We start from the raw sequence: 21417 nt of genomic DNA on the forward strand, positions 1-21417 counted from the left end.
CTCCTAAACGTATTTTGTATTTTTTATTTGTGTGTATGTGTTTGTGTATGTGGGAGATATTTTTGGTTCCTGCTAGGCTTCTTTGCAGCAAAGCCCCTTTCTAGAATTTACTTTCCTTTATTAGAGTTGCAGCTCGGCTTTGTGTGGGCCTCTGGGGGTTTTGGCCAGCCGTTGGCAATTTCTCTCAGACACCCAATTACCCCTGACGTCAATGCCGTCTCTCCCATCTCCCTTGGGTGCCCACATTTTTTCCTTTGTAACACTAATAGCTGACTAGCTAAGTGCCTGTTATTTCCTTGGCAGAAGATTTGATTGTGTTTTGGGCCGGATACTAAATCCAAAAACTATGTAAAAATGTCAATAGGTGAGTGCACATTGATTTCGGTTAGTCACAGTGATATTTGAGCCCCTTTGGGGGCTCTGTCTGGGGAAGTATTTTACAAGAAAGATAATATAACAGAAAATTACTGGAGCTGCACAGGTCTCTGGTGGATTTCTTAGGGGCCTGCTAAGTTTCTGTAGAATCAACAAATGCTTTATTAATCTAAATTTGCGGTTTTGTTCCTGCCTCTCTTCAGACGGTTCGGGCTCGCCGGAGGAGGCTCGGCGGGAGCGGGGCGGCCGGCGGCAGAGCCCGGCCGGGCCGGGGGGCGGCGGCGGGGCCGGGGGCGGCCGCGGGCCCCTCCCCGCCCGGCCGAGGGCTGCGGCGGCAGATAACGCGGGGGACGGAGGGGGTCCCTGCCAGCTGTGCGGGGCCGGCGCTGACTGGGAGCGGCTGATAAGAGCCCCGCGCGGGAGCCAGCCGGCAGCGCCGCTCCGCCAGCGCGCTGCGGGGCCGCGGCGACTGGCAAAGAAAGTTAAACACAACTGGTCCGGGGGCGGCGGGGAGGGCTGTGCTGGAAGATAATGGTAATTGATTGAATCAAAGTCGCAGAGCAGCCTTGTTTTTCCTCGCAATTAATTTTTTTTTTTCTAATTTTCAGACCGAAGTATCCGAAGAGCTCAGGTTGCACCGAGCACATGCTGCACTAAAAGATAATAAGCACATGCCCTCTTCAGCTTTTTTGGGGGAAATTCAGGCCAAGAAAAGGCACAATTAAATAGAATGCACCCCCCTTAAAGTTACGGGTGCACGGTTCCAAGCTCAGCGGAGCGTGCTCTTAAGGACAAGGAAAATCAATGGCTTTTTCAGGTCGCCAGGCTGTGTGCTTGCTGGCTAGCAGGGACGAGCACTCAATTTTGCCCACAAAGCCAGCAGATAGTGATACCAGAGAAGGGGATTGTCAGGGGACTGAGTTGTGCAGTGTCCACACATTGGGCATTTCTGCAGCCCTTCTTCCTCTCCTGCTCCCCACCAAAACTTCACGCCCCACAGCTCAAGATGTTTGCAGAGGAAAACAGAGACACATGCCATTTGTATTTTTGTATCAGTTACTTTCCAGGTTTATTTTAGCCAGTTTGGATCTTTTTCATCAGCAACTTGTTGGCCAGAAATTTTTCTTCACTTTTAAGGGGATTCCCCCCAGTATAGCATTCAGGACTAGTAGTATAGTTTATGTGCTTTGAGTAAATAAAATCTTTTAGTCTTTGGCAATTGCATCTGCAAGCAGTAAAATCTTATGTCAGCAGACCGTGTAGAGTGCAGGATACCTAATAATTAGTAAACCATTTAAAAAAGTCTTCTGCTTGATCAGACATGGTGCTTAATGTATAGTGCTGTATCTTGCCCAGCACATAATTAGTATTGAGGGTGGAAAAGCCCTCCTCTATGGACCATGACACTACAGACCTAAACTGACATTTTTTCACACATTAGAGTTTTCTTTCTTTAGTGGACAACATTTCTCTGCTCGTTTTAAAAATCATTCTCTAAGAATTAACAGACTGTATTAGCGTATTGTATATCTTAAATGAACCTTGCAAGCTCTAACAGTGTATTCTTCTTTCCATATAGACACTGTGTAGGGTGGGCAGGCAAGCAGTATTGTAGTGCAAGAGAGATCAAACGTTGGATAGGAAAAAAACCCCAACCCTAACCTGGGAAATAAAAATTAACCAACCCATTTTTGCAGTGATTTTGTTGGATCCCATCCTGGAACAAGTATATGTATGGAAGTGCTAGGAAAATGAATGGTCCTTATTGAGGTAAGACACCATGGTTTATCTAATAATGAAGAAGTTGAGATTTTCACTAGAGCTTTGTACGTTTTCCTCAGAATGGCAACAGGAGATTTCTTTATGTGTGGGCCAAATTCATGGGATTTCTTCCCAACTAGTGAAAGGGTGGAGCATTTGCTGTCTATTTGGGCAGGAGCAGGGTATCCTGATATTCTATCAAACAGACTAATAGGTGTCCTCTGCTGAAAGAGCTGGTAATCTGCCTTGTCATGACCATTGGTTATGAAAGGAACAAGTCAGCTGTGAAGAAAGATGACTTTCTTGAAGGCACCATGTAAAATCTTCGGCCTAATGCCAACACAACCATTGCTGATCAACTTTGGCCGGGACATGGCTCAGATTAGAGACTCCCTGTGTGGAAAAAAGTGTTTTTTTCTTTTGTCTTACAGTCTTGAGAGCCTACTGGGTTACTGCTGCTGACCTTCTGTCTTTGACATTTCAGGTTCCAGTGTAATTAAACCCACAACTGTAATGTGGTCTTTTAGCCACTCTGGTATGACCGACAGGTGACACTGTCCTTCTCTACCTTAAATACAGCTGGTGAGCTGCTCCTGGGCAGTCAGATGTTTTTAGACTAGAGCAGTGCTTGGTAGCACCCCTTTCATCCTCCTCCCAGCCTGGCCTGTGTACTCAGTCTGTTGGTCTCAGAAGTGCTGACAGCAATGTGGAAAACAAAGTCTTTGCCAAAGCAAAAGCACTATGAGGTCATTTGGATAGATAAAAGTAAGTGAAATTCATGGAGATAAGGTGCACCCACTCAGCACCTGTCCATCTCTGTGCTCATCTATGCTAAGGCACATTGCTGCCAGTAGGGCTGCTGCCAGGGCTCTGCTGGCATCAAGCACTCCCTGGGCTGAGCCACCAGCCCTGCCTGGGAGGGGCATGAGGAAAGGACAAAACCAGCTTCTGCTGGAAAGATTTAAAAAATGACCCCTCTGCTAAGATGCAATGCTGAGTTTTGGGGTGTGGGCCAGTCTGTAGGACACTGGCAGCTGGCAGTCACAGGCAGCTGGAGGAGCTGGCCTCTAGTGAAGCAACTCCTGAAATTAAAAAGGGGGCAGGTTTTAACTTAAAACCGAAACAAAGAGCACGGCTGGCTGTGCTGTTCCAGGCCGAGGCGCATTGGTGGCTGTAGGTTTTCCTGTGTTGTGTCACCTCCAGCGCGGGTGCTGGGTGTGTGAGACGCAGGCACAGCAGCGCTGCCGCAGCAGGACAGACACGCTGCGCTCCCTGAGCTGAGGTGGGACCTGTTCTCCTGACCCACACCCGTGTCTGTGGGGTGCAGAGGGGCAAGGGGCTGCAGTGGGTGGGCAGGGGGGTGGTGAAGGGGAAGGCAAGGCAGGGGTCAGTGGTGGCAGTGACGGGAAGCAGGCGGCTGGCACCGTGTGGGGGACACAGCAGGGCCGGTCCCTCTGAGGACAGAAGGAAGCAGGCTGTAGGACTGCCCGCAAATAGTGGGGTGAGTTAAGATACCTTAAAGACACCTTCTCAGTAGTTTGCTGGGAAACAGACTTGTACGCTTGTTTTGCTACATTCTAGCTTATAAATGTACAGTGGGAGATAAAGGACACACTAGAGGGAAAGCTGGGTGAATTCCCAAAGCAGGGAAGGTAGGAGAGTACAGGGCAGCAGCTGCTTAGGAGCTGGCAGTGAGAGGAAGTATCAGCATGGAGGGGAGCAGAAAAGGAGGAATGGAGAGGGAAACATCCCCAAAATTATTTCTATCCCTTTGTTAAGAACTTGGGACACTTGTGAGTGAAACAACTCCTGGTTTTCCTGGAGCATTTCCTTTCCCCTACATTTGTACTGGCCTGTATGGCCTTGCAGCCCAGGTCTTTTTCCTCTCCTCGGTGCAGGTTACACCTATTACCAAAGTGTCACTAAGGTATTAGGATGGTTTTCAGGTGACTGCTCTGACAATGGGGTTGTTCTTGCCCTACAATTCACAGAGCTTCACTCAAGTCACAGCCAGAACATTACACCTGCCCCAGAGAATGAGGAGGAAATTCACCAGGTTATTTTAAGTTGATTCTGTGGAAGCATGTAGGAATATTTCTGAGTTAAACTCAAAGGGAAATGATCAGATTGTCTGCAGATTTCACCAGGTATATAGTTATATTAGGAATCTCACATTAATCTTTAAAAATGTTTTAGAATTGAGAAAGGTTTTGAGAAAACTTGTTGTACAAAAATGATCAGTATGAGTATGTATCTCATACAGGACAAGTAGGCAAGTTCAGTAAGGCATCAGTTACTTTATGTTGAGGTAGCCATGTGAACATAAGCACTTGAGCAGTGTGAATAGCCATTAAAAAGCATCAGAGTTCTGCTTTGTCTTTTAGTTGTAGGCAAGTGTGCAGGAGACTTGTGAAATTTTTCTTTCAGCTCTGTTAGTGCCAGGTTTAAGGAGTGTTAGCTGAGCAATAGTGCCTTTCGGAAGCACATAATCTTTAACTTTTTCCCCCTAATCTTTAAATGTGCATTAAATTCACGTAGGTCTTGTAATTTTGACAAATTTTGTTCTTTGTTTTTTGGTTTGTTTGGTTTTTTTTCCTGGATCTTCATTATGTGCAGAGCAGTCTTTCCATTGCCAATCATTGATGCTCTCTTTTATATTGCTTTAGAGCCCCCCATTGTCCCTGATCTTGGGTTCACAGAGCTGGTAGACAAAGCAGTTGGCAAGGAGAGTGAATGACTTCCGGAAAGGATAGACTTGTGTGCTCTGACCACAGAGATGACAGAAATGGTGAAGGGATGGGAAGAGGGTGAGCAAGGTCATGAAATCAGGGAAGTGAATGGATTGTATTCCAGAGAAAGGTTAGAGTAATAGGACTGGAAATGGGGACAGAGGATGTGAGTCGGGGGGAACTGGCAAGAGGAAGATGAGAAATGTCAAAAGAGCATAGGGAGAGAAGAAGGGGAATAGACTGGTAAAAGGTAGAGTGGGTCTGGAAGCAGCAACTAAGAAGTGAAACAGGCTAAGATTGTCGACTCAGAAGAAGAGGTGGGAAGTGTAAGATGAAAGGAACAACTTCAGCAGGGAATAATATCTTCCACTCTTAAAAAAGTCCAAAACTTAGCAGAAGGAAGAAATGAATCTACTTGGTTTTACTTTTGGCCAGGCAGTTCTGCTTTCCTTTCCAACACTGATGGCTGTCTCATGATTTCCCTGAGACATTGTCATAGAAATGGACATGGAAAGCAAATGTCCTGCTTCTAGGAAGCATGGTCAGATAGTGTCTTCTCTACCCAGTGAGAGATGGGCTTCCAGTAGCTAGCCTATTTAGAGTAATTTTTTTGGTAAAGTATCCCAAAAAAAAAAAGAAAAAAGAAAATGACTGGTGACTTTCTTCTGGTAGCAAAAAAAAAAAAAAAAAAGACATTGAGAAACAGTTTATATGGAGGTGATCTCCATATGTCCTTTCCAGACTAAAATACTCTGTGATTGAACCTTCTGAGGAAAAAGAAAATGTGAAGTCTGAGTTTTGTTTCTGGTGCAGGTTGAAAAGGCTTGATGAGCAGTGCTCTGTTCTAGTAAAGTTGGATGAGAATTAACCAAGTGATTGACTTCCACAATCCCAACAGCAAATGTTGCCTGAGTTCCTGGGTAAATAACTCAATTAGCTCTGCAAGATGCCCTTCTCTTGGGTGAGAGTCAGGGACCACTTTAGGATGTCCCTCCCTTTGCAGGAATGCCCATGGGTTCCCAGAAAGTGAGACTGGAAAAGGCACACATGCTCCTGGTGACTGGAGCTTGAGCTCATTATTCTGATTTTTAGATATGCTGGCATTGTCTCAACAGCCTGCACTCACATTTATGGCCTTTCCAGACTACTTATCTAGGAGAAAATATGTGCTCAGGCTGCTCCAGTTATGTCTGAGCTTGAGCTCAGGGCCCACACAAAGCACACCACGGCTTGGGCAGCCCCAGTATTCCACTCTCAAAGATGCAAAGGCAAGACACAAAGTGGAGGTAGCTCTCCATGCAGATCTTTACATTCGGGAAGTCCTGTTTGGTGGTCCCACTGTCTCCTGAGGTTGTCTGAACAACTGCATGAAAAATAGCTGAACTATTAGAAAATTATTCCCTCCCATGAATGAGCATGTAGGTATTTTTCTAATGAGATAAAAAAATAGAGTCTTATTCTGCACCATCCATATTAGTTTGCACTCCAATTGATTCCTTCTTGTTAATTTATCTTGGAGTGTTTTGAAAGATTTCTCAGCATCTACCAGGGCATTTTGTGGGACAGTCTATGGAAAGGACAGAACATTTGCTGAAGAGCCTTTACTGTATTTTCCCATTAGAATTCTCTACTCAGTGCTAAGGTTTCAAGAGGCTTTGAGTGAGCTGGTTGAGCCTCCTTTTGAACCCATCATGGATTTTTCTTTGTATTTTATTTCCTTTAAAGATTATTTCCTTCCTTATGGCAACCACCTTTTGCCAAATGAGTAAGGCATTCCAGTTCTTCCCAGCTTTTGCCCCATTTACCACCTTCCAAAAAGGTTGCTGTGGCTGTATGACCGCATCTCAGATTTTCCCTGGAGGGATCTCTGATTTCTTTTCAATCAGTTCATTTAATTGACCATGTTTATTTCCCTAGCCCTTGTGGCTCCCTGAGTGCAGCTATTCGTCAGAAGCTGGATCTTAAGCATCCTTTTCATGTTTTACCTGGAGAATTTCTTAAACCATCTCATCTGTTCTCAGCATTTGGGGCTAAGCCCAAAAGAGAAGCTCTCTCAATCAAAAGGCTATCTAAATGGATAATGTGATACTTTGAGACCTGTAACAAGGAGGCAAATGTCCCAGTCCCACTGCTCCCATGCTGATCCCACCAGAGCCACAGTAGCTTTGAAGGCTCGTTTGGGCAAGGTTCCCAACGTGGATGTTTGCAAGACAGCTAACTGGAACTTGGTACACGTACCTAGCATACTGCTTAGATGTAGAGCCTAGGCATGATGCCCACTTTGGAAAGCAGCTTTGTAGTCTATATTTGCTTAATTTAGTCCTCAGCTGTCCTCCTGAGAATGGCTGTTCGCTGCATGTTAGTGTCCAAGAGCAGGAAGCAATGGAGGCAACTTTCATCAGAAAGAAGATGAAGTAACTTGGCACTCATTGGAGTTTGGAGGCTAAATTGCCTCTTAGAAGATCATCCTTACTGCTTGTCTAAGGAGTTTCCAAGCTGTAAATGGGATGGGAAGAAGGATGCCTTTGTATCCTGTGTTCCCCTTTTCTAGATGTTGTCTTGGTGACATGAGCTTCCTTCTTCAAAGTCTATAAAATTCTGTTTGAATGCTTTTCATGCTCTAGTTTGGCATACAGCATAAACCCAAGCAAACTGACCTGAGACAGGAATGCATTTTCCTCTTCAGTGACTGCTGTCTGTGTCCACTGCTAGCATCTATATTAGCAAATACAATTTCTTGGAAACATCCCGAAGCTTTTCTTTTCCAGAATATTTTTAGTAGTAACAAAGCACTGTTATTTCCTAGAAAGTTTGGTCAGGTTCTTCCACATCAATTTTTACATCCCTGTTCTATTACTTCCTTATGACACTTACTTTTATACCGTCTTTTTGAAAATAAACATTCAGAGGTTGGACTAGATGATCTCCAGAGGTCCCTTCCAATCCTGGCTATTCTGTGAAACATAAGTCAGGAGTAATTAGAGAGAAATGCACCACATTTGTAGCATAAATAGAAGGAAGTAAATGGTATGATGTGTCACTACAGTCAATGGTCAAATATCCAAATTTTAATCTTGAGGGCTGAGTTAAATAAAAAGAGATCCTTTTAAATAACTTGACATTCCCTTAATGATCCAGGAAAGGTAAATCTGAAAATTTGACTTCATTGCAATAATACAGATAGTTTAAATTTTTATTATTTTTAAGCCTGCAGCCAGCAGGCTGGAGTAAGTTATTTGCAGTGTATTTTTAAAGTCGATATTGAAATATTAGCCATAACTGTCTGCTGTGTATAAAAAAAAAGGGGGGGGGGTGGGTGTATGTTTGAAGTTTAATCATGCTTCTACTTATGCTCAGTCCCAGAGCAATCCTTTTTTCTGCTGCTGAGCTCAAACAGCTAGTAGCCAGGTTTGATCTGCTGCCCCATGGAGCAGTGCCCTATGTGAATTTGAAGTTTTCTCAACCCGGGAGGCCTGCAAATAAAGACTAGCCTCAGGTAGCCAGAGCTCTCCTTCCCAAAGCAGCTCCTGGGGCGCTGCCTGGAGCAGTCCTCCTGAAATTGTTTCAGGCAATTGCTACAGAGTATTTCTACTACTGCCCTTCTCACCCCTCCTTCCCTCTCCTCCTCCTGGTGTAAGGGAGGAGTTTTGGAGTCCAGGAGTCCTATTTGACTTTAATAAAATGAAGAAAAAAAACCCAAAAAATAAAAAGCAGAGCAGTTTGTAGGGAACTGGCACAGACTGTGGAAACAGGAGCCACAGCAAGACAAAACCCAGTGGCCTTCAAAACTTTTTTCCCTTCTTTCTCACCACATGACTTGGAGGATGTGGACAGTAATTAAAGGACCCCCTAGCTCCTCATTTTCTGTGCCTGCTCCTTTGATCTGGTTCATGTCGGGTAGCTATTTTCATTGTTCCTGTCTTTTCTTTTATTCTCACCCAGCCCCTTTGATGTGAGCAATGATGATCTTTAATTCCAAAATAGGAGATGGGCAGGATAGCAGTACTGGCCTTATATAATGCATCTTTCACATCTTATTTTTAAACTTGAGCATAATAGGTGTAAGTCAGAGAGCCTGGGGAGCATTAACCCTTTCCATGCAGGGGAACTGCTGAGGAGGTTAAGAGCCTATCACTTTTGGTAACGTCCATCAGGTTAATCTTCTGTAGAAGATGCCTACAGATGCATTTGTGAAAATTATTATTATTATTATTATTATTATTATTATTATTATTATTATTTTCCTGCAAATATGATGGATCTCAAAATATAATCTGGAGGGAGTTTGTCCTAATTGTTCCCATGTGGGAAAAATGTGCTGAGAAAGAAGAGTAAAGCTAATGCAGTTATTCTGACTGGCTTCACTTGGCAGCACAGTGGGAGTGAAGCACACTGTTTATTAGCGTATGTTAATAAACTATAAGGGACAAGCTGCAGGTGGCAGTTTATAAACCGTTAGCTCAGGTAAGATAGATGACAATATGGAGGTTATTAGTAACATTAGCACAAGAGAAGGGCTGGAGGTTCTCAATGTTGTCTGGAAATCACAGAAGCCTGGTGTATCTCTGTGTTGTGCCTCTTCGTTACGGGATGCACAAACCAAGTAGCTGCACTCCAGCCAGGGTGGGTGTCACTGGAGCTGGAGCACCTGGTGCCAGACCATCAGAGCTGGCAAGTGCAGGAACCCCTCTGCCAGCCACCTGGGGGACGCTCCCCTGCCAGGCTGTGTGGGGTGGCACATGGCACTGTCCGTGCCGTGCTTTGGGTGTTGGCACACGGGGCCCTGTCTGTGCCGTGCTTTGGGTGGTGGCACACGGGGCCCTGTCTGTGCCGTGCTTTGGGTGGTGGCACACGGGACCCCCCGTGCTGTGCTTTGGGTAGTGGCACACGGGACCCTCTGTGCTGTGCTTTGGGTAGTGGCACACGGGACCCTCTGTGCCGTGCTTTGGGTGGTGGCACACGGGACCCTCTGTGCCATGCTTTGGGTGGTGGCACACGGGACCCTCTGTGCCGTGCTTTGGGTGGTGGCACACGGGACCCTCTGTGCCGTGCTTTGGGTGGTGGCACACGGGACCCCCCCGTGCCATGCTTTGGATGGTGGCACACGGGGCCCTGTCAGTGCCGTGCTTTGGGTGGTGGCACACGCGTGGAGGACAGCAAGGTGGCCGCCGTGCTCCTGCAGTGTGGGGAGCCCCCGGGCGCCCCGCCGCAGCCCCAGGGAGGCAGGTGGTGCTGGCGGAGCCCCTGCCCGGGGTGTCCCCGGGGAGCGCCGCATTACCGCGGTCCCCATCTGCCTCGGCGGCACCTCCTCCCTCCGGGCCCCAGCAACAATGGCTCTGCGGCTGCTGCTGCGCCCTGCCCGAGCCGGCCCGGTGACATTTGCAGGGTTCAGCCGTCACAGCACAATCCGCTCGGGAAATGCGGCTGTAATTGTAAATAGGGAGCCCAGAATTTTGAAACTTCAGGTCTCGAGGCACCCGCGCCATTAGGGGGAAGCTCAGGTCTCCCCGGTGCCTTTTATTTTAGCAGGATTTGTGACTATCTGAAAAATTGGAAAACTAGAGGTCTGCTGCTAAGCCACTTAAACATTAATGTTTGAACATCATGCCACTGGTTTTTCTGTTCAGAAGAGGACCCAAATGGGCACGAATTAAAAAAAATCTTAACATTTTCCTGATGGAATTAATTGGAAGCAAAATATAACAAATTGTCAATAAGAAAAAACAAAGAAGCAGTGAGGATAACAAAGATTAAGTGTGGTAATGGACAGAGGCAGCTTGATAAGTCTGATTAAGTTTTAGTTTAATGTCTGCTTTTTTTTTTCATTCACAAAATATACATGCATGAGTACCTTCGTATCTGAAACAATTTTAGATGTGGATTTATACCTTCATGACACCCACTCTTTTAGGGACATAAAATGTGTATTATGTTTGTGTAGTTTTTAAAATAACAGCTGTTTATTAGATAACTTTCAGGGCAACTCTTATTATATGTTATAGTCCTGGATCAGCAGAGTAGTTCAGCAGATGCCCAACTTGAGCACCTGATGGGACACGTAGGCTTTTCAGCCTGCACTTGCTTAAACCTGATCACATGCTTAAATACTCTGCTGTACAGGGGCCAAGAGCAGATGTAGTGAACACCTATAATTAACTTTGTTAAATGCCTTACAATATGCCACTTGTTTCCATGTGCTTTTAAATTTCCCACTTGCACATTATTTGGGCTGAACTTCTGTGTGTTTGTCCTTGTCTGTAGAGCTCTTTTTTCCCCCATTAAATGTGTTTGGTTCCCTCAGAATATTTCTGTTAGGCGTGAAGGAGGAAAAATTCTCTTCCAGTTCTTCCAGTACAGTTCATTTTTAGTACCAGTGGTTTTGTAGCTGGGGTGCTTTAAGGAAATAAAGGAAGAAAAGGTTGTAGAAAGGAATAATATTTCACTGGATCAGCTTCTAGAGTTGGAAAAAGTAGACACACTTCTGAGACCTGGCAAAGGGAGGTGGAACCTGTACTCCTGTCCACTTTTTCCAGCTATATCAGCTAATCTAATAATAGAAGCTTACAGGGCGATGTAATTTCTTTTTTTAGGCAGAGAAAACAAACATTGAAATTGCAAAGGGGAAAGTTGGCACCAATACATCCCTCAATGAGTACTAGGGCCTTTTCTTCACTTGGAAAGGCAAAGAAATCCCTCTTTCTAAAGCAACCCTGTTTTAAGGGCTCAAGCACTCCCAGATAGCCTCTAGTTAGGTTTCAGCAGTCTAATGAAGCCTGTCTTTTTTGTGATTTCACTGCACATACTCCCTGCCTGCCTTGATTGGCAGCTGGGTAGCAGACCTCTGCAGCTGTGACAATTTGCCTGAGGGAGACTGTAAGTGTCTCATTGAAACTTGCATTGTAAAATCTTCCAAAATGCCTCCCATAATATTAGGCACAGGAGAAAAACACAGGTGTGAAAAACTTTCATAGATCCCATGAGTTCAATGTCTCTTGGCAGCTTTGGTGGATTCAGTGTTATAATATAAATTTTAAACTTGCTCTTACAAAGCAGAAGTTGCTTCGTCTTCTGTCACAAGAAGTGGTGAAAACCAGCAGCGCCTGCACCACGCTTGCCTTTCCAGGGCGATGAGGATTGGTTATCCATGGGTGAAAGCTGTCTACCTGCTGTAAGTCAGCAGTGTATTCCAGCACAGAGAGGACACAGGTGTCCCCTCTGCTGAGGCATTTCATTGGGCGCAGCAGAATTTTAGGAGCTCCTGTTCTCCACGTGAAGGCATGGTCTCATCCTGTCCAAAAATGAGTGCTCGTTGATTGATTCTGCTTCCAGTGAAGGAGGGATTTGAAAACCTAAGAGGTGTCTCCATGAAATCAACCTTCCTGTATGTATGTACAATCATTTTCTCTTCCACTGGTTAAGTAGCTTAACGTACTCCTCACTGGCACATAGGTGAGATTCAGCATTGCCAGTATGACTGGAAGATGAATCTCGGCTTCTGAATGCCTGATCCTTTTGCTGGTGTGTTTGTTCCCAACTGATTGCCTGTGTATTACAGCAACTTTGCTTCTTATGTTTGCCATAAAGGAATCTCAATATGACTGCAGCCTTAAGATCTGGCACTTCAACAGTCTCAGTAGGTTCAACACACTATTCAGGAATTAAAGTTCTGAAGAAATGCAAGCAACTAAATTTAGACTTAAGAAACGTGCCTGATTTGAGTGAGCTGTGGGTATACTGATGCATGGAAGTTTCCCTGCAAGCCAGCCAGACTTTATTTGTTGCTTAAAGGGAGGAGATTTTAGTTAAGTTGGAACATTTGATTTGCTTTCTTGAATTGTTTTTGTTTAGTGGCTGTGTGCAAGGTTAAGCTTTAATAACATATCCATTGTAATAAAATCATGCTGGTGAGTGATACATGTGGCTAAAAGGATTTAGATACACTACTCTGTTAAACTAATAGAATTTGGAAATGCTCTGGAAACAAGCGCATAAAATAAGAACCAAAGGCAAATTTAAAGATTTTTTTAACTCTTTCTGGGGCTAAGATTTTTCTGACCAGACTGGCCTGTTCTGTCAAGCTGGGTGAACAAGGCAGCACGGCTGCAGCATTGATAAAAGAGAAACTGTTTTGAATTTAGTAACAAAAAGTGTTAATGCATCACTGAGTTTCTGCTGCGGTGTACTAATGACAGATCCAGCGACTAGTTAAAGCTGAAAATAACAAATCTCAAATTCAAATGACATTCAAAAGTTTCATAAGAGACTCTCAATACTTTTCATCTTCTCTTCTGAAGTACAAACTTCGGTCATTTTAAGACAAATCAACGATACTGTAATATGTAGATTTTGTGAGTTGGTAGTTGCAGTAGGGCTGAGGTTGTTTTAGTTTCAGATTTTTATCAGGGTTTTCTGCTCTTGGTGCTTTCCACAGACTGTCCTAAGAGCCATGAAACTTGTGCTGATGTATAGTGGTTCAATGTGCTGTAAACTACACAAGAGGGCTCAGTTTCATGGATGTGTGAAGCTTTTGTGTAAATGTTTTTAGTGGTGTCAATTGAGAAGCTGAACTCAAAGTTCAGTTGAGCATTAGTGGTATCAATTGAAAGCTCAATTTGAGATACTCACTTGTTGAGGCTGGTTGATTTCACAGGAACATTTTAAACAAACTTTGCAAAGCAGTTCACTGTTACATTTCTGATTTCATTGATGGGGAAACTGAGGCACAAAGCTATGGATTTTCTTACCTTTCTGATGCAGTTGAGGATGTTAACAGAACATGGAGCCTCCAGAGAGTGCTGCTGATGTGTTATTGACTGCTGTGTACTGCTCCTTGTCTAGCAGGGGAGTCTAGTTTTTCAGAGGGAGGAGGTTTTGTCTCATCACCAAGGAAGGAAATGGATTTAAATGTCAAAGGTTGGGAAAGCCATTGTCTTCCCTTTTGTGGCAGTGAGCGTGTCATGTTCCTCTGCTTACTAAATAAACAAATGAAACTATAAAGGAAATGGTAGTTTTGGAAAAAAAAAACCCCAACACTGTAATCCAGAGCATCTGTTTTCTACTGTATTTTTTCCCCTAGTCTCTTTTTATAATTTACATCCAAAGCATGAATTGACAGAATTTGGCAGAGTTGGATCTGTACAGTAGAGCTTAATGGTTTTGTAGCAGGGAATAAATAAAGCCCCTCAAGCCTGTTTAGTTCTCACCCATGCACGTGAGCAGGGAGCGGGGAAAGGAGTGTTGTATTTTTCTTGGAAAAAGACCTTTTCGGTTTCTCCTAATCTGGCACCTGGAGGTCCAGCTGTGCTGGCTTGAGGCTGTGTGTAGCCTTGTGCATGGGAAAGATGATGGACAGGCCGCTGTAGAGGTTGAAATGTTTCACGTCTCTACAGGCAATATGTATAGCTATATTTGTGAATAGCGGCAGTGCGAAATTGGAGGTGGAATTACTCTTCAAACAATGATTTGCCAATAGTGCTACAGTCTGGACTGGTTTCTGTTGTGATTTGTGGGGAGGGCCAGCAGCGCGTGGATTTTCCAGCTTTGCTTGCTCGTGCTACAGCAGCCATGGAGCCTCTGTGCCTGCCATCATTGCTTCCTGTCTCCATGAGCTGACTGTAAATTATTTTTCCTGGTTTGAGCTCTGCACATGGCCTGGAAATGTGTCACTAGTTATGTTTGGCTTGGTCTTCTGCTAATTTATACCAGTTTCTATTTCAATATATTTCCATTGGCTTAATTTGATGGCAGTATTTCTAATTTACTTGGGTATAAGTAAGAGTATTGGGTTCATTACTTCTAACAGTTTAGTAATCTGGATTTATTTTTGTTCTTCAGTCACACAAATGCCAAGGTTAATTTGCTCTTAAACACTTGATTTTCTAGGACATAAAATGATTCTATATTTAAAGAAGAAAATAGAGGACAGTTTTATTCTGCAAAGTGGTCTAGGTTGGGGGATGGTGGGTTTTGTTTGTTTGGATTACAGAAGATAGAAAATGCTGGGTTAATATTTGAGAACTGAAAGATTTAATTTGCCCTCACTGGTACTCTTGGATCCTCTGGATTCTTCAGCTGTGGATTGGGAGCTTATATGGAGTGGCATGTACTTGGCCCAAAATGTTTCCAGTGCCCCTAGTAATAAGTGATTTTAATGGAGAACTTTTCACAGCAGAGGACTCAGAGATATAGTCTGTGCTTTAATAAAGATGCTATGTCTCCACAGTGTACATTAGTCAGTGAGTTAAACAAGCATCAACATTAAAACAGACATTATCCCCTGCAGTGTATTTTCTTAGTGCTTTGTCCATTACAGTTCTCAAATGGTGAGGTTTCTAGTCCTTCCTGTTGGAAACAGCTCTTTTCTAACATTTATTGCTGATGTTTTCCCAGTGTCTAGCATAAAATTGCGCTTTCTGCTCTCCTCCTGCCCTCCCCAAATGCTTGGTGGAATGCAGTGATGGCGCTTACCGTACATGAACCCCTCAGAAGCAGTTCCTGCACCTTCCTTAGCTGTTCTTTAACAAAGATACATATAATCAGACCTTTTAACCTTTCTTCATAAATCAGTCCATCCTGCCCATTAATCACTTCTGTTGCCTTCTTCTGAATTCTCTCCAATTTGTCATCATCCTGTGGCTGGGGACAGCTTGGTGACCGCAGCCCTGCACAGAGGTTCAGTACCAGCCCACTGCACCTGGGGATCAGGATTTATTTATTTTGTCTCTCTTTCCTTTTGCTTCATTCCCAGTCAGAATATATCTCCTACCCACTCTGCATAATCACTTCTTTAAAACATTTATGGAGATAATTTGCAGTCTTACAGACCCTCTATCATTCTCTGATGTCGAGTTAGCAGAGGTTGAAAGGGCAAAGGATTGAATGTGACACTTTGTTTCTCTCCCTCCCTCCCTCCCTCCCTTCCTTCCCCCGCTCCCCACCTCAAAATAAACAACACAACTCTTCATTTGGTTCATGTGGTCATATTGAATGTGAGGAAAGAGGTAGCATTAGAGAGGAAAAAAAGACGCTGAAAATATAATTGCCTAATTGTGAATCCTAAGCAGTGCAGGCAGCAGGGGCGGCCCTGACTGGAAGAATCAGAGGGTCACTAATTCATACTGCCAACATCCTAATTAGCAGTGCAAATGTAATGTTTATATTGTTGGGGATGGATTACAATATCCATTGTAGAACGGAAAGAAATAAATGAATTGTGTCAGTGGAGCTATGTGGAAAACACTCCTGCCACCCCATTAAACCATGAGAAGTAGCCTAGCTACTAAAAAAAGTTTGTTTTCAGGCTGATGCGCAAGTCTAATTGGGTTTCCAAAGAAAGGAACATGTTTTAATTATTAATTAGAAATCAGAGGAGTAAAAGAGTGAAAATCTGCTTCAGCTGGAGGTTTTGCTCAATGCTGGATTTCTCCTTAATAAGCTGAAACATTCCAGGCCTGCCTTAGTTAGCAGTTGGGTGCAGTGGCTTTACTCGGGGGGTAGACATCTTAATGCTCATGTAATTATCATGTAATTATTTTGTAATGTGGGATCAAAATTTTGCATAGATGGCATTCTTTCACTGAACTTGAAAAATAAAAAACTGTGTTCATTACTGCAGTGATTCAGTCATTTTGGTCTAAGAAGCAGGGTTCCCTCATCCCCCTCCCTATCTCTTTAAGACACAAATATTTTGAAACAGTTTTAGAGATGGTGACCTCAAGATGAATAGAATTATTTAATTTAGATTTTGTTGAATATTTATCAGATTTCTTGTTGGTAATACTGCCTTTCAACAGAAGTGTCAAGTGGGTTGCAATTATCATCAAAGATGATAGGTACAAATAAGCAATGATCCTGTCTGCTAACACAGGGTGTGCAGGTTCATAAAGGAGAATTCCTGTGGAAGTCGCTTTCTCTCTATGAATTTTCTTCCCTGTTGCCATTGAACTTCTGGAATCAAAGTTGTTAAAGACTGATAGACTTTGTCAGAAGATGTTAAGTGGATTATGACACATCACAATAAATACTCCCAGTGGAGTGACAGGGTATGTTCTAAATGAACGGACAGTATGGAGCTGCCTCTTTTGACTCGTGCTTCCTAGTGCCTAGAAGTACTCTTGAGCAGAGTTCTGCTCTGTTTACAACTGCATACAGCTTGTCTGCACAGATGAAAATGTTATTGGGTCGGTGCCGTAGCTCTTATGACTGGAAATCACTGACAGACTGGATCCAAGCTGAATCAGCGGTTAAACCTGACAAGTTAAAGAACATAGCAAGAGCTGCTGGCTCTTGAGTTGCCAGATGTTTGTATATCCATGTGTGTCTTAAGGGGAGCTGCCCATTAAATGTCTCAGCTTTAATAGGAAAAGGGGATGGGAAAGAAGAGCATATGACTCCATATGGCTCCCTCAGTGTGGCAGTAAATCCTTGTGTTAGTGGGGTGCAACTGTGAGGAAGTGCAGAGCTGTCTCCTGAAGTTGCTGTTTCATGGCAAAAAATCCATGGAGGAGATGGGGAGGATACAGCTAATGTGAAGTGGATGGCTTCCTCTGGGGTTATGGCCTCTGTTAACTTGTAGATGCAGCATTATAATAAACAAAATATCTAACTTAACAGAACAACTGTTAAGAACATTTAAACTGGCCTTTTTTCATGTATCTGCTGAAATTATTATGTTTGAAAATGTTTGGTTTGTAGTCACAAATGAAGTAAAATATCCTGATTGTAGGCCATTGACCTCCTGTTTATATACATAGATATAGATATATAGACTATAATAAAAGGTATATATAATATACCTTTTCCAAAACCCTGTTTTAAGAAGGAAAAAGATAATTTCTTAGTTTTTCTTTATCAGATAGATACACTGTGCTGTCCTACCCCTTCTCTGTAGTTTATTTACATGATGTTTAGCCATAAAGGATTTGACAAAGATAGATACCAATATCAAGAAGGGACATTATGATTTGTGTTGCTACCAAGAGCTAATTCTGCCTGTGTGAATTGTAAGGTAGCTTTGGTCCCCCCTCCCTACTAACAAAGTTTTCCCTATTATCAAAAAGGAAACCACCTTCATGACTTGTATTCTCCCAGCAGAAGTCAGGTTAAGCTTCATGCTCTAGTGGAAGTAACAAGTAATTAAGAATAACAAGCAGTTGTGATTAAAAACTCAAAAGAAAACCTTCACTTTCAAGGGGCCATATGTTGGTAAAAGTGCTCCCCAGCTAAACCATATGGATGGGTGGAATGCAGGATCTCCTGCACATTGGGAAGAGGCCATAATAATTTGTGACTTGACATATTATTGTCACGTTTTGTTTTGATCATGCCAGACATCCACAGGTCTCTGTCACATCCTTGTAGGAGAATGAATGTGCGTCTCTGCAAACTAAGTGTCTAGGTTCAGAGTTAAAAAGCAAGTGTGCCTTTGAAACAAGACCAGCTTCTAACAGAAGTTGCCCTGGTCAGATGATGGAGTCAATGATCCTGTCCCTTCCCCTCTCTTGCTGGAACCTGGAAAAACAGTTGCAAGTACCATTTTGAAGGCTGATTTGCCAAGTGTCTGGCAAATGCTTCATGTGTAAACATCCATCTTTTCCCTCTGTGGGCAAAGAGTGAGCCCAACTCACTTGTATGTTCATTGGTCACACTAAGAAGGCTTAACACACCATCCAGTAACATGCTTTAGCTTGAAAAGTGGAACTGGTCCCTTATTTTGTGGAGGCTGCTTTATCCCTTTGTGAAAAAGGAAGCACAGAGGCTCCTATTGTGGAGCAAAAACAGAGATGTGTGAGAGACCACAGACAGTCTTTAATCAACTTGAGCAGCCTCATGGAGACCTTGCAACAGGGTTTTAGGCTGAGATTAGTACAAGAGTACACACTGATATCTTAGGAACATCACAAAGCCTCGTGTGAGTGTGTGTGAAGGGACTGCTGACACTGACATCTAATGTCTTGAATATATGTTCTGCTCTTGTGCCTCCTGGCACAGCCTTGGTAGTTTCTTCATCCACTGCAACTTCAGGAAGCTCATCTGGTTGAATGGGAGAGGATGTGATTAGCAGCAGTGGCATGTGCCTAGCACTGCTGTGTGATTTGCAGAGGTACTTGTGAGATGCCTAAAGGGTGTTTATGTTCATGTTGCCATTTTCAGTAATCAACTCTTATTGATTCTTTCAAGAAATCAAAGTCATTTTATAGGAGAAAATTATGGAGGTTTCTCTTTGATCAATGGATTTTTGATTTCTAAAACCTGCAGCAACTTAGAAGCTTTCTTACTTTTTGGCCCCCCTGTGCTTCAGGACACAAATAAACCTGTCTTTGAACCAGTCTGGGAAGTGTTTGACTGGAACACTTGCTGATGTACTGTTTTTCTTCCTAAGCCAACTTGCTGCTTCCTTCTTGCATGAAAAAGCTGGCCCACCTCAAGCACCAGTGATAACCCCAACACAGTCAAAATAATCTCCATATCTAATTTGCATGCAGGCAGCATCAAGTTTGGGAGGTCAGTAGTATATGGTTTGCAAGTTCTTGCATTCCACATTATCCGTAGAAGTGTTTTTAATGGAATACATACTCTAACACAAGCAATAAATTCAGGCCCTATAGGCATGGATTTAGGTATTGTTTAGTCTTCCTTAGTTTAGGGAGGCTTTTGCAGTCAGCTACCCTGCAGTGGGCTAATGCTGGCTGGCTGCCAGATGCCCATCTAGCTGCTCTCTCACTCCCCAGCCTCAACAGGACAGGAAGGGAAAGTAAGATGAAAAAGCTGAGTTGAGGTAAAGACAGGGAGATGACTCAGCAATTACTGTCATGGGCAGAACAGACTAGATTTGGGGAAAACAAACTTAAGTTTAGTTCGTGCCCCGGGAGTGCTGGGCAAGGGGGGCTTATGGCCAGTCCAGTGATGGTCAGTCAGCGGTGGGTCTGGCGTGGAGCCAGCTGTATCCAGCACAGGGCAGCCCCTGACCCCTGCAGCCCCCACAGCACAGCCTGGTCACGCACATCCAGTGCACGCTCACATTTCCACCCTGTGCTGTGCAGCACGGCCCGGCCAGCCTGACCCCTGGCCTCCAAGCAGATGTCTCCAACTTTTCTTGCCTGCTGTCAGGGTAAGTAGGTGATGGGCTCTCACATGAATGTTGATCCTGAGCCTGGCTTGTGGAGGCCCTCTTTGATGTTTTATTTTGGCTACTTGCCAGGGGGTCCAATTTTTAAAGCACAGGGGTAACGATCAGATTATTTTTATTATCCTTGCTTCAGAATTCACTGTTCTGCAGACATCGTTTCCTGCACTCTTGCTGGGTAGCAAAATGTCCCCGAGAAGGACGTGCCACCAGATGCAAGATCTGTTTCTGTGTTGCTGGGAGGAATAACACAGGGATTGAAAAAGTTGTTTGACTGTTCAAAGATTAATGTCACAAACTGTGGCTTGCTCTTCACTGCTTTACTCATTTAGCCATCCCAGAGCACTATTTGGAAAGAAGCACAATGCACCTGGTGGGTCAAGAAAAGCCTTCCTTGCTTTTGTTCTGGATACCTGGTGATGTGTGTTAGCATGTTGTGGTGCAAGAGTAAGTGTACATTGTAGAAAAACTCAGTATAGAATTAATACCTGCCTGGAGGTTTCTATGTACTTAGGTGGGAAATTCAGCCTTATCCATCATTCTTTGTGTTTCACTCTTCAGAATAAGTACCATTCAGATTTATGGGTTGCCTAATTTATTAATCTGAGTAAAAAGAAGACAAAGATATATCTGACTCATTGAATATAATCTTTTGGGCAGATCAGGAAGATGAAGAAAAGTACTGAGTGCTGGCTTGGAATAGGAATCTTCAAATATTATCATTTGATCTAGAAATAAACTGGCAGAGCACAAAGGTTGCCTACATTTAACATTCATAGCATTTTACTACTAGATACAGTGCTTAACTCAGATGTCAGAAAATAAGAGACTTTGCACAAAAGCTGGGTTTTATTCATTTTGTGACACTCTTCCTAATGCTACCCAAACCAGCATGTGTTGGTCTAATTGCCCTTCTATATCTCCATTTTTATATCACCGTAGCTCTTTGGAATTTGGAAATTCTTGATTACCCTGTGTACTGTAAAATTTGAAACTGTGCTTGGCCTAACTGTATTTTGATGCCCCTGCTTGCTTTAAATGGCAGAAGCACTGAATATAAATTAGAATATATTAGTATTTTGCTGACTTAAAATATGACATTTATTGTGATGCATAAAGGGTTAATCTTAGACTTTTAGCTCTGAGCTTACTTTATTGAGCTTCTGCGTACACGTGTTAATTTTCTCAGATGAGGGATAATGGATGTCACTTGAGAAAACAATACTGATTTGGGTTCTTCCATAGTTTGTGGGTTTATGTCCCTCATGGTATAGAAGCAGGCTCTGGGAGATTGCCTGAAATATGCCTGGCCTCTCAGCTGCACTAAAAATAATTCCAGCTTCCCTTATTTCTAGAAGTAATTCTGAGATGCTGCAAACATTACCAGCTCCTTGTTTAGGAAAAAAGATTTCTATTCAGCTTTCAAAT

At 43.4% G+C, this 21417-nt stretch overlaps 1 protein-coding gene across 7 annotated transcripts in view; it reads left to right on the plus strand.

Annotated features, from left to right (window-relative positions):
- The window catches only part of ZNF423 (zinc finger protein 423), a 227762-nt gene that overhangs the window by 91797 nt on the left and 114548 nt on the right, over positions 1-21417 (plus strand). Inside the window, exon 1 of one of the 7 annotated variants that reach the window (XM_069026879.1) lies at positions 3341-3418. The exons of the other annotated variants lie outside the window; for them this stretch is intronic. The gene's annotated coding sequence lies outside the window, so the exon portion shown is untranslated. Of the gene's footprint in view, positions 1-3340; positions 3419-21417 lie in introns of those variants that run through there. 7 annotated transcript variants of the gene reach the window in all.

The sequence above is a fragment of the Aphelocoma coerulescens genome, chromosome 11, assembly GCF_041296385.1.
Source record: "Aphelocoma coerulescens isolate FSJ_1873_10779 chromosome 11, UR_Acoe_1.0, whole genome shotgun sequence".
Lineage (NCBI taxonomy): Eukaryota > Metazoa > Chordata > Aves > Passeriformes > Corvidae > Aphelocoma > Aphelocoma coerulescens.